Here is a 13,326-nt window from a genome sequence, read left to right as displayed (position 1 = left end):
TTATAAATGTCAGTACTTCAAATTAGAAAATCAAATCTCTAAAATTCTCAACAGCAATTGCATATACTGGATTACATAACTCTACCTATTAGACAAATAGGGCTCAATCTGTCAAAACTTACTTTCAAGTTCTTTATGTCAGAATATTGCTCTTCCTGAAGCATTTAGAGCACACATTGATGAAAATAAAAAAAATTGTTTTGAAATTCCAACTCTCCAGATGGCATAGAAGTATGGAACATAACCATAAACTACATGTTTACAAAGCACGTGAACGGAAAGATTATAACATTAATGAATTCTACTTTTCAACATCCTAACATTTAGAAAAGTATTTGTGCAACCAGCTTCTCATTTCTGATCCATTCTTTTAATTCTCAAAAAAAAAATTCATAAAGTGTCACAAAGATTTATTATTTTTTTTTTTCCGAATGACATTATCATATAAATGAAGAAAAGCCGGCAGGTATAGTTTTCGATTTTAAAGCTACTCTGCTTTTAGAATGAAATGAGGCATTATCTGTACAAGTTGTTACCTAATGCGTCTGGTAAGTAGCTTGATCATGGAAACTACCTTCTAATTAATAATGGCTCAAATAACAAAATGACAAAGGATGAGAACTACAGTGAAAAAAGGTGAAATTCAGATGCTTCATATTCAGATCCCAACCCATCTTCATCCTCCAGGCTGTGTCTTGCCCTCCAGATCGGTGTTCTCCTTTGAGTACTGCTTTGCTGTGCCTTGCACTTTCAAATCTGTACCTCCATATGCATACACTGTCTTACTGAAGGACTTATTGCTTCTGGTTTCTCCTAAACTGCAGTGTTTTTCTGCAAGAATTTCTGCTTTTTGCTCAAGTCTAGATGCAGCAATGGTGAATCCCACATCTCTGGGCTACAGATAAGGTTATCAGATGGCAATACTTCAGCTCGCTAACTCATGTCTGAACCCCACACCTGACATAATAATGTTCTACTCTAAAGCACAGAGGGAAATGGTAAGTGCATTTTTACATGCCAAACTTCTGCATATATTTCCTATCAGGAAAACCAAGGGTCAGCAGGGCATGACAATGAGAATGCTTTACTCCCACCCTGTTCCCTATATATTTCTTCTTGTCCCCAAGAGGCTTCCTTCTGCAGCCTGCTTGGAAAGGATATCTTACTATTGGAGAGGGAGGACATACACCCACATTGTTTCATATTTCCCAGTGGAGAGCTATGCTTCTTTGCCCCCTTTTGCAAAACAACTAGATTATTTATCTTTCTAACTGGAGATACCACCGTGTATTAAATATCAAGATTTATTAGAATCACAACCTGGCAGCAGTCCCTCTTGCTGCTGGTTGCCTCTTGAGTAAACCAGCTGCCCTCATTTGTATTCTATAGCATCTACATCTTTTTAGCCACTGGTTAGTTAAAATTATGTCAGATGATCCAATGAAGATAATAATTATGTCAGCTTTGTGATTATCTATCCACAAATATTTCTTTAAAAAAAATCCCCAAACATGACTGATAGACAGGGCCATATCATTTCAGGAAATACAGAACAGAGTTCTCACTTGATGCAGCAGCATGTTAAATGCTCATTCAATGCCTGCACATTCAGAAAGTATTTAGAGAGTATATACACTTCAGAACACATCTGAGCGCTGTAATCCAAATGTCCCAGAATGCAAGGGAAGGGAAAAGAGATCAGTTATGACAAAAGAATCTGGGAGAAAAAAAAAAAATAAAAATCTGTGAAGAGTGCTTAGCAGAAAAAGCAAGAACAAAAGGGCACACAACTTGAATGAAACTAATTGATGACAGGTTCTTTAGCCAGAGAAAATGTGGACATAATTTTATACCTCTGGAGTTGCCCATGGGTTTAAGCCTTTTCACATGTACTCTGCTACAGTCTTAGACTAAGTGGATATTTCCCCAACCGAAAATGAAAAGCTCCTGATCTGAGCCCCTACCCAGGAGACGCAGATGCGTCTACCTTTCAGGTCTTGGACCACCCCTAGTTCTCTTACAATTTCACTAGCACAGTTAACTATACGGCTGAAGCAATCAACATAAATTAAACCAGGAAAAGATTGGTAAAATGTATGTGAATATTACAAAAAATGAACCTGAGGCAAATCAATAACTGTTACTTCACTGGGTTCCATCCACAGAAAGAAAGAAACAGCGAGAAGTTCCTTTCTAATCCTTGATAATAATCTTTTTGTAAATTGCACAGCATCTGGCTAAGATTGACAGGGAGTAGGTTTTATGATGTGAAAAGGATACATTTATTAGAGATCCGCTTTTTCCAGTTTCAGCTTCAGAGTGCTTTCCAAACTTAAAATAAAGTGACAAATTACAGACTATCCGTAAAAGACATCAAATATATACATATATTTTTGCCATTTCTCTCAGGTCACAAGGTAAAGACATCTCATTTCTGAAAGTACAGGTCAGGAGCACTTCTAATCAAGTCATCAGTTATACAGTGTTAAGTGGGAATGGTAATTATCTCCCCTCACATCCAGAGTATCAGTAGAAGCCATCTGCTTTGTTACAAAGAACTGGGTGTTCTCAAATTAATGCAAGGTAATCAGAGAATTAAGGTGTAAAAAATATTCGAGTTACAGCACGGTTTTATTTGGGTTTGACATCTTGAGAATCTCTATTCAACTATACAGTGAACATGATACATTTCAAGAATTTAATCATAAATTTTAAATGTTACTTTATAGCAAGAAACACCCTCATAAATATGAGGTTAACTTCATACTATTTTTTGGAGTCCAGCATTGTCATCCATTGCCATAGTTTTGCTGCAATTATGATAAAACAATCCCCTAATTTGTATACACGGACTGGAAATGAAGAGCTACAAGTATTACAGCAGAAATTCTGAGGGCTGCTGAAGAACAGCCTATTGATATCATTGCTACAATGAAACACCGAAGAATATTCCACAAAAAAGAGAAGTACGAAAAATCTAGGACACCTCTGAATCCTGTAATTTATTGATTTTTATCAGTTCACAGAAGTGTTTCTCTATACCATATTAAAGAAAAATACTGGAACTACCATCAGATACATGGTGCTATAATTACCTTCTGTGGGAAACAAACAAAAAAGAGGCCTGTAAGAATCTCTTCTCAATCTGTCATATTTCATCTTGATGTTCATCAATTCTAGAACACTGCTGCTAACTTCTGGCCATCTACAGACTATAATCTAAAATATATAATATTGCAGTATTTAAAGAATTGCACGTACAGTCTGTCAAAGAAAAATCACAACTCTGCAAACCAGGGACATGGACTTGGTGGGATTTGGTGCTATTATAACATGAAAACTCTTCTTCCATAGAGGACTCTATGTTGCCTTAAGGGGGCAAAACCAATCTGCATGCTCAGAATGATCAGGTATCAGAAGATATATTAACATTGACATGAAGGGTAGGATTGATTTAGGTTAGCTGTCTAGGTTTCCTTTAGTCAATAGGTGGAAGCAGGCACCATCCGTCTCACTCTAAGGCAGCTATCCAAAGGAAGTCAGATGAATGGCACCCAAAAATTGTCTGCTGCACTTCAGCGGCTGCAAAAGAAGTCTAGCCAGTTGAATCACGTGCATCTGTAGAACAGCTAGCCTAAGTTAGATGACATGAAACACATTTAAAGTCTATCTTGTGCTCTTTTAAAAGTCACCAGCCTGGCAGATTTCTATAATGAAAAAAACAGACTGAAATAATGTTGCACTGTTTACCTCCTAGTATGGCACTGGTGCCAGCTCAATCAGAGAAGGAGTCTCACTTAACCTTTCAATAGAAGTTGCTCCTCAAAAGTAAGATCTGTCCTCCCCTTATAAAATAAAAGTGTATAGGTGACTTTGCCCTGCTGAGCCAACATATGGTACTTCAGTTTAATCATGGCAGGTGTTCCTGCAAGAACCTTGATTATTTCAGCTAACTATGGAATTATAAACAGGGAACTGAAGAATAACAAGAAGCAAATACGGAAAGGAAAGGTCATGGAAAAGTCCTGGCACATTTAATATCTGATTTTGGCTTTGGGAGAAACGGAATTCTCCAGAGACAGACAGAGTCACTCCCGGCCCAAGGAAACCATTTCATACAGTCCATTTGAAGTACTTACAGGGCCAAAGGTGCTGATCTCTGGAAGTCTCACAAATGCTAGCATATCATCTGTACAATCCCTACAGGAGTGGTAAGTAACATTGTTCTCACTCCCAAAGTGTTTGGATAGTAAGGTAGGCTACACAGAAATTTAGTGACTTAGGTCATACAGGAGACCTGAAGGGATCTGTAATTAAAGCCAGTTTTTTAAATCCCAAACTTGCATCTTCTTGATGAAACTACATTTCCCCTGGGATATGGCCACAGCCAGAGTGTCACAAGTAAAATGCCTGCGTATTTGTCTTCATGAAATGCCCCCCACAAGGCTCTGAAAACGCTCAGGCAGTGGGATAACAACTTGTATCTATGCAGATGTGATGGATGGCTCTAACATGCAGTACAAGTGACACTTAAAACCTGTTGCCAGTGCTCCAGACCTTGGATGACAACCGTGCGCTCTCACTTGCTCTAACATCCTTCAGTATAGTCATGGGTAAAGATAGTAGATTTTAGTTACAGGCTGGTTACGATTTTGCATACAGGCTGATTAATCAGGCTCTACGTGGGAGAAATTGATTTCACTTGGATGGAAAACTCAGTAACACAGTAGCAGCTGTGTTGTACATAAAACAGCATGACTAGGCACGCATCTGTGGGTACATAAGAGCCAAATAACACCCTTTAGCTTGCACTATATAAATCAAACCAAGTCACTAGATTATATGACTAATATTGTAATGAGGTATTTATATTTAATGGTTATTTAAAATGCAATAATAAGGTATTCAGAACTAAAAGCAGTGCAATGCAATATGGGAGACAGAACAGACAATTGTAAATCCAGAATTCTAATGGATTCAAGTTTTCCTCATTTAAATTAAAACAGCCTACCTGTTGAGTTGGCGTGCACATTTAAATCTTGCAGTGACATGAATGTGAAAGCAGACAAGGTTGTGCAAGTCCCCAGAAACATGGGATATCCCAAGCTGGTAGGGACCCATGAGGATCGAGTGAAGGTCCTGGCTCCACACAGGAGCACACGTACAAGAGAAGCAGTGCCACAGTAATGGGACAGCTTATAACTCTGCCTTTTCTGGTCTCTATGCCCTGCCTAATTGAATTTTTAAAGCTGTTTCATTTTCCTAGTTTGTAATAACATTTAGCAATTCTCACACTCCTAGTCTGCGATTCAAGAAAGACATCATCAACTGGGCCATTTATTTAACTGCAACCACACAGAGCAGAACCCGTGCTCCTTTGAATAGCCTGTGACCAGGGTTTAAAGTGACTGATATCTTCCTAAACAGTTGCATTTACTACTAAATATGATAAAGCATTATAAAACATTATTTCAGAATAATGCATTTCAGTTCGTCAAATTTTATGCTTCCTCACTACCCAGCAAAGCTGTTGGAACAGGCTAAATTTATAGTCTTGTAGGAAGCCCAGTGCTTCTGCAGCTATCACTTTTCTCAGAAAGCAAACCTGTCCCTATGCATGGCAGGGTTCACACCGTTGCCTTTGCCCAACAAGTCTGGCTGTAGAGCACTCCTTTTGCCTTACTCTCCTTCAATCCCACTGGTCACGAAAACAGCCACATATAAATATATATATATATAAAAATTTTTAAAAATCAATTAATTATTTTTTTTCCATGGGAATGCTGTTGTTTGGCAGCTACCCTCAGTAAAGCCACAGGGCTGGGTACATCCAGGCACCAGCCTGCTGTGACAGCCTGGCAAAGCCACCTCAGCATCTTCATAGGGGAAACTTCTGAGATGTGTGTTACCAGAGCTGAATGAAGACAGACAATGTGATTTCACCAACATTTGAAAAGTTTCAAACTTGTTTCCTTATTTCCTAGCCGATTAAAGTTCCTTAATGGGCTTATTATATTAGGTGAATTTTGTTGCAAATATTATTTAGAAGGCTGAGAGGGGATCTCATCAATGTGTATAAGTACCTGAAGTGTGGGAGACGGAGGGATTTGGCCAACCTCTTTTCAGTGGTTTGTGGGGACAGGACAAGGGGTAATGGCCATAAGATGGAGCACAGGAAGTTCCGCACCAACATGAGAGAAAACTTCTTCACAGTGAGGGTGACGGAGCACTGGAACAGGCTGCCCAGGGAGGTTGTGGAGTCTCCTTCTCCGGAGATATTCAAGGCCCGTCTGGATGCCTACCTGGGCAGCCTGCTCTAAGGAACCTGCTTTGGCAGGGGGGTTGGACCCGATAATCTTTCGAGGTCCCTTCCAACCCCTTCAATTCTGTGATGATTTCTACAGAATATTTATTACTAATTATCAAGTTCCAAAACTGGTACCTGAGAACTACATTTACCAAAATCTAAAACAGAACAACAACAAAAAGATCTGTTCTGGCATAAATTCAATTGGATTATATTTAAATATATATTTAAAGTAATGTAAATTTTAATGTACAGAATAACAATGTATGATGTCACCACGCCCCAACAAACACTCAACCTAAAATCTCTTTCCAGCTAATACACAAAAAAAGATGTCCTACTCACCAGTGCCAGATTTTGATCTTTTACTCTGGTGATATAAAACAGAATAAAGCAACACTAATAAGCAGGCAACTTCCAGCAGAGATGTGGAAACCATTCCATTTGAAATGGCACTACCAAAACACTAAAAAACAGGAATTTACTCAGCATGCAATAGATTCAAAATCCACATCCACTGACATCCACTGAAAAAGAACACCATGTCTCAACTCCCACAGAGCACAGCTCAGCAGGGCTCACATGCATCACAGCTGTTCTTGCAACCACTCAGCAAGGACAACACATTTCAGCTATAAGGGACCATCACCAGTTTATGAAACCTCTGCTTCCTTTCTCTATCCCCTCCATCACCCCAGACAGGGGAAGAAATACTGCTCACGGGTCCTCTAGGTCTGTGTTTTCCAGAGCTTTCTTCTGTAAGAGAAAACATAGGTTTTCATTGGTGACAACTGCCTGCACTTAAAACACTGAAGCAGTCGATGCCACCTGACAGCCATTTCAGCTTGGCAGTTACTAAACACAGTGACAGAAGGGGAAAAAAAAACAAACACCAGCCCAGATCTTTTTGGTCGAACATTTCTGTTTCAGGATGTGAAGCATGGAATCATTTTATCATCTGGGTGGGAAGGAACCTCAGGAGGTCTCTAGTCCATCCTCCTGGTCAAAGCACGAATGCACGACTGATTTCACATGTCTGTTACTGAATGTACAATATATAGAAAAATAGACTTTTTTTTTTTTTAAGATGAGTCTGCAAAGTGCACCCAATTTTTGGGACTGCCATCATGGTCCATTACTTTCAGAATATGCATTACAGCCATTTGTACTAAAACTGTTTCTGGACATGTGGGCTCAATCATCTCCGTATCTGTTCCTTACGGAAGTCAAGAACTTCCACTTATTTCTTTGAGATATGCTCAGCCTCAGTTCCAATGAGCAGGATCTTTTCAGTCTTTTTAGGTGAGAAGTTATTATTTCTGAGCTACATATGATCTCAATATATTCTGAACTGCAAATTTCAAGGGCTCTGAATGGTCAGGAGACAGTGCTGCACGATCATATAGTATTTCTGGGAATTTCCATATGATGAGCTTCTTTTCTATGCAAACCAGTCCATAGAATTGACTTTTACCTGTTTTATTAAAGGCATTTACAGAATTTCCTAATATTAAAGATAGAATATAAAGGGGAATTTCTCTATTAGTTTACTCATCAAGCTTTGTCACGAGTAATATTCTAAACCAATGCTTTGCTCAGGTGCAACACAATGTATTACTTTACCCAAGACAGTAACATTTATTTCTAATGTTTCTATTGATCTTCATTTTCCTTATTTTCCTGAATGCTGCTAAAACCCTGGTATAAACACCACAACCTAACGTTTAGGATATGCCCCCCCAAAAAAAGCCACCACAACAAAAAACAACAAAACAAAAACAAAATAACAACATAATGCCAGTCTTAATCTACCACATTACATGCTGATAAATATTTTCCTTTTAGCCACTGCTGAACAAACATGCAGTTACCTTTCAGAAACTTCTGCAACAACTCTTTAGGATTAGGAGATACAGGCTAGACTATTGTAGAAGTTCTTTTCATGCTGGTGAACATCAGTTTTTTCTACGCTTTCAAAGACTTCCATGTTATCGCTTGAGTGTTGCTACTTGCCAGATGACTTTACATATGAATTTTGATGATTCTCTTTTTCTATGCTAACAGGGAATCCATATTAATCATGAAATATCGGTGCAATTCCAGCAAAGTGACTAAAATGCAACAACAATAAAGCACATTACCATTTCAGGAAAACAGTCTTTGGGTTTTTGAGCCACTGAAAAATAACTGCCTTACTTAATTCTCCTGATGGAGGATTATTGGAGTCATATCAGCGGATGTTTGCCAGTGGCATTTTTTTTTAATGTATATTCAGAAAGTATCTTCAATGTTATGAAACCCGATTCATCATAAAAGTGTTTCAGTATTACTCTTTATGATTCTATTCATTTCAGTATTTCAATGAAGTTACACTGGCTTAAAAACTAGGATAGGCTGAAAGTATTTGGACTGGCTTCTGTAGAACTTGCGGGACAGAAAAAGAGAAGGCTAAAATTTTAGTTACTTATATGAAGAATAAAACAGATGCCCCCCACCCCCCAAAAAAAATAAATCTAAAACATTCAGTAAATGAAACTAGGGAAGAGAAGGTGAGTTACACTTCTTATGAAATGCCCCAAAATGTAGTACTTAATTTCCAACACAAGATACTAAATAAATATCTAAATCTGCTTCCTATATTCCCAATGATCCAGTCTTTGCCAGCCCCATAAATCACAATAAATCATAACAACATATTTAAAATAAACAATTAAGTGACTCCTTGAAAGAATAATAATCATTAATTTTAGAAATGGCTTGGAAACTGATAACGTGTACACATGGAAAATTATGAATCATACTGGATTCCAATCATTACCAGTGGTAATAATAGGTTAATGCTTAATTAATCATTGGAAAAGACAGTAGAGTTACAAAAGAAACATATTGGGACTGCTGCATTCATTTTCACCACAGTGTGAGAGTAATGTGTGGCCTACAAAGTGCCCAGCCAATGATATCACCCTTTATAAAACTGAACCTTCTTTCTGCATTGACTTTTTTTTTCTTTTTAAACAGCCTGCTCTGGGAATCAAAGCTCAAAGCTATAAAGCATTTTTTTTCCTGATTCCACAACATCTTTGGTTTGTTCAGAAGTCACAAAATCAGTCAGAATGCTAAATATCTGTGTTTTAAGCAGTATCTTGCAAGGTACCAGTGTAAGATCAGCTTTGATCAGTCAGACACACAGGGTAAGCCAGACAACGCTGAAGCTGGCTTCGAGGTGTTTCAGTGGAAATTCTCAAGAGTTGGTCAGCATCAGTGCTGCCATATTTACATCGTTTCTTAAATTGCTCCAATTCCTTATTTAATGCCTATTTGGCATGCTCTCCGTGCTGCTTAATTTTTCATTACAGCAAGAGATTTGTAATAATCACTTGATAAACACAGCACTTCCCACCGGCATCACAGCAAATCTTCCATCACTTGACAGAATTACCACATAAATGGTAAAATGCAAGTGCAATGACTTTAAATCACTGAAAGAAAAAACAGTAATTGCGGTTGCATGAAGAACGCATAGGATTAAAGTAAAATTTGGCTATCCCAAATTTGCTTACAGCTGGGGTCAGCAAAGCCTCCGCTAGCAGAAGGCGGCTGAAAGAACGAGGCTGTGCAGCTAGAGAAGGATCAAGTCGCAGAGACCTGAATTCTATTCTTGGCTCTGCCCTTCACCCACAAAGTGTCAGAAACAAAGTCACACCTCTCCACTTCAGCTTCCTGAAGTAAAGTCATGTTCTGTGACTGCTGAGAAAGCAGAAGGTAGAAGAGTAATTTCCTATTATTCCAACATCATTAAGGTTGTTGAACATATTTTCATTTCTCTGGACAAGTTCAGACACCCTTACATTGCAACAACAGGGAGAAAGCTTTGCAGTCCCATCCAAGAATGGAATCAAAGAGCCCAATTTTCCACAGATTCATTTGGTTAAGGTTGCATCTTCAACCGATATCACATTCCAAAATTCTTTTGGATTTTACAGACTTCTGTATTTTAATCTCATTATCTTCAGTAATATGAATTTAAACATCGCAAGCCAGGAAATCATAGAAATATGGAGGTCAAATTGTTAGCCAAGGGATTTCAAAAAGATAATTAGATTTTATGTGGAAGGCGGTTGTTTGCCTTCTAGTTTTGAACATTTATAGTGCATTTATTTATATTTAAAACATTTATTTACATTTTCAGTAATTCCACAAAATTCTGAAGGTTCCAGATGAGCTGTTTCCAGGAGCTGGTTTATACAGAGACCAATATCACCAGATATTTGCTAAAACAAACAAGACTGATTTTAAGCTAAATTGCACTTTTATGTTCAGGCACTAAGGGCCAGTTAAGGTCTGCTTCATCCAGCATCCCACTTCTGACTCAACGTGCTGCGTAACAAGTCTCATTTAACAAAACAACCACAAGAGTCCTGCAAGGCACCGTGCCTGTAGGATGCTCCCATCTTGCTTTTTGCCTCCCATAACAATAATGATTAACCTTATCACACAGAACTATGAAAATATAACAAACAGCCTACTAATCAGCAATGCTAAATTGGTCTCTAAGGCCCCCTGCTCTACAGCGTACACTGTGCCAGGTTCCCCCAAGACAGTGCTACCAGCACTGTTGGGCTGTGAGCTCTGGCTGGATATAAACAGCGTGCTCGTCGCAGATGTGAGCTCACCGCTGAGCCAGGAGGTGACAGCGAGCCAGGCAACTGTATTAGTGCAAGGACAGATGCAAGCTGATAAACCCAGCATCTCCAAGCAGGGTTAACCTACACCTCATGGCTTTGAGTTGATCTGAAGCAGCCAGAGGCACTTCGTATCTGCCCAGAATACACCGTGTAAACCTTCCCCATTTGCTGGCTGCCAGAGCTCAGATGTCTTAGGCAGACAGTAAAGCCCCCAGCAGCTCACATTTGAACCTCTGCTCAAAGGACTTAATATTTCACTGCTCAAAAACCTTGAAATCTACAGAAATAACTGTTGAAAAAGGGACTGAAATGCGGGTGTCACCCTTCCAGGCAATGCCTGTGTTGCTGTTTGGATCTTCTCTTGTTTATTTTTTATTTTTTATTTTTTTTAAAGGAAACTGAGATTGTCATATAATTACATGAATTTAGAAATGTCAGTCTTGGCACAAGTATGTAATGCTTTGGGGTGAATCTAACTCAGCTCCCATCTCGGTCACATTAACTCTATTTCTCTATTTCTTCCTTTCCTCAGACCCCAATTATTTCAGCTGCTTTCATATAAACAGTTTTTAGGGAATATAAATATAATTTAAGAGAAAACATAAGATACATCAGAAAAAGATAGCAAAAATGTGAACCTATAATAAAAATAGGTCAACTAGAACCCAAATTATTTTGAAACTTCTAATAGCTATAAATGGGGAAACAATTCATGACAGAAATTCCAATTACAAACAGGAATTATCTGCTCTGCACCAACTAGTTTTGTAACTTCTGTAATACAGAAGAAAATCTTGAAGCTTAATTATTTGAATTTACTGGTGCTACAAATGCTGCACTGAAAACTAATTACATAGATCCAGTAAGACTTACAGATGGTAGACTACGAATAGGGAATTTGCTGATCCATGCGTTGTTTTAAAAGGAATTCACAATGACCTAAATAAAATTGGAATGAACCTTTACTTTAACATGGCATGTTAAGAAAATACACTGCAAATCAAGTAAATATCTTCACCTTGATTTAAAGTCCTTAAATATATTTGGATGAAAAATGGGCCATTTTCCTTGGCCTCTGAATAACTCAGTAGGAACACTATCACTTCTGTGTTGCATTGGTACAACCTTAACTACAAATGCATGTCTCTTGCAATATGAGGTTTTTTTTTTTTTTTTCCCCAGAATTACAGTATGGAAGATTCTCTTTACAAGAGACTTTTTACCCCACATCCATGTTCTTAAATCTCTGCAATGATCCACTAAAACTGGGAACACAGGTTTTAGAGAAACCCATAGATTCCCTCTGTGATTTCCTCTATTATTTCAACTTTCAAAATACATTGTTTTTCACTGTTTACACTTGTAATGAATTAACAGAAATTCACAGTGACTTCCCCAAACCAAATCGATGCAATACTCTGCTGGACTTGAACAGAGTACAGAAACCATGTCCTTGCTGACCTTCCACAGAGTAGTTGCAGGATCAAAGGTTTATAAACATTATTTAAGCCTTTACATTTGTAAGTTGCACTAAGCAATACTTGGACCCTGTTCATGCTCCATTTATTGCTATTCCTTTCATTATCTTCATTAAAAGCTTCAATTAAGTGCTTAGTATATTTTTCTAGTTGCACAGCAATAAAGGCAAATTATTTGTGACATGCTACTCTGTACTGCAAAACTAGCATATTACACATCATTATTTTAAGATCCCTGAGCACTAGAAAATATCAGGCAGTTAAGCCCGGCTGCTTTGACACCAAGTATCTCTAGTGGTTACTGTTGAATCAGTTAAAATTCATTAGGCTTTGGACAGTAAGAGTTGCATTTTATTGCCTGTGTTGCAGTTCCTGTTGCAGGATGCTAGTAACTGCCTTAAGGACAGAAATGAAAGGGCATCTATTCTGAGCACAATGACACAAACAAGGACCAGATGTAGTGACATCCATGCATCATGTGACAACAATATCAGGCCTTAAAGCAGAAGCAAAATGAGGATGAAAAATCTGTCCCAAGGAAAAGTTTCTGCAAGAGAAAAATCCCTGTAAAAAAAAGAAATTATTTAAGAGAAGGAATGCTACTGACCTTCAGGAAGTCAGCAAGTACTCCATATTTCAGACCAAAAGAGACAAACTTTCCAATGAACCCTTAATTAAAGATAAAAAAAAAAAAAAAAAATAAAACTTAACAGATTTTTTTTTTTCCTCAACTGAGAAGCCAAGTCCAGCAGCATTCAGTCTCTCAAGTAGCCACGCCAGCCTTGTGTTAACCACTGAAACATGAGTCAGACAGCAACTTCCAACCTGGCTTCCTAGTCACATAGGACAAAATCCC

The 13,326-nt window shown here is 38.2% G+C and overlaps 1 protein-coding gene across 1 annotated transcript in view; it reads right to left on the bottom strand.

Annotated features, from left to right (window-relative positions):
* Positions 1-13,326, bottom strand: part of SPOCK1 (SPARC (osteonectin), cwcv and kazal like domains proteoglycan 1) — a 289,273-nt gene that overhangs the window by 250,486 nt on the left and 25,461 nt on the right. The gene's annotated exons all lie outside the window — the stretch shown is intronic.

This window comes from Anser cygnoides, chromosome 14 (assembly GCF_040182565.1).
Source record: "Anser cygnoides isolate HZ-2024a breed goose chromosome 14, Taihu_goose_T2T_genome, whole genome shotgun sequence".
In the NCBI taxonomy this organism is placed as follows: domain Eukaryota; kingdom Metazoa; phylum Chordata; class Aves; order Anseriformes; family Anatidae; genus Anser; species Anser cygnoides.
This window is presented reverse-complemented; position numbering and strand designations above follow the sequence as displayed.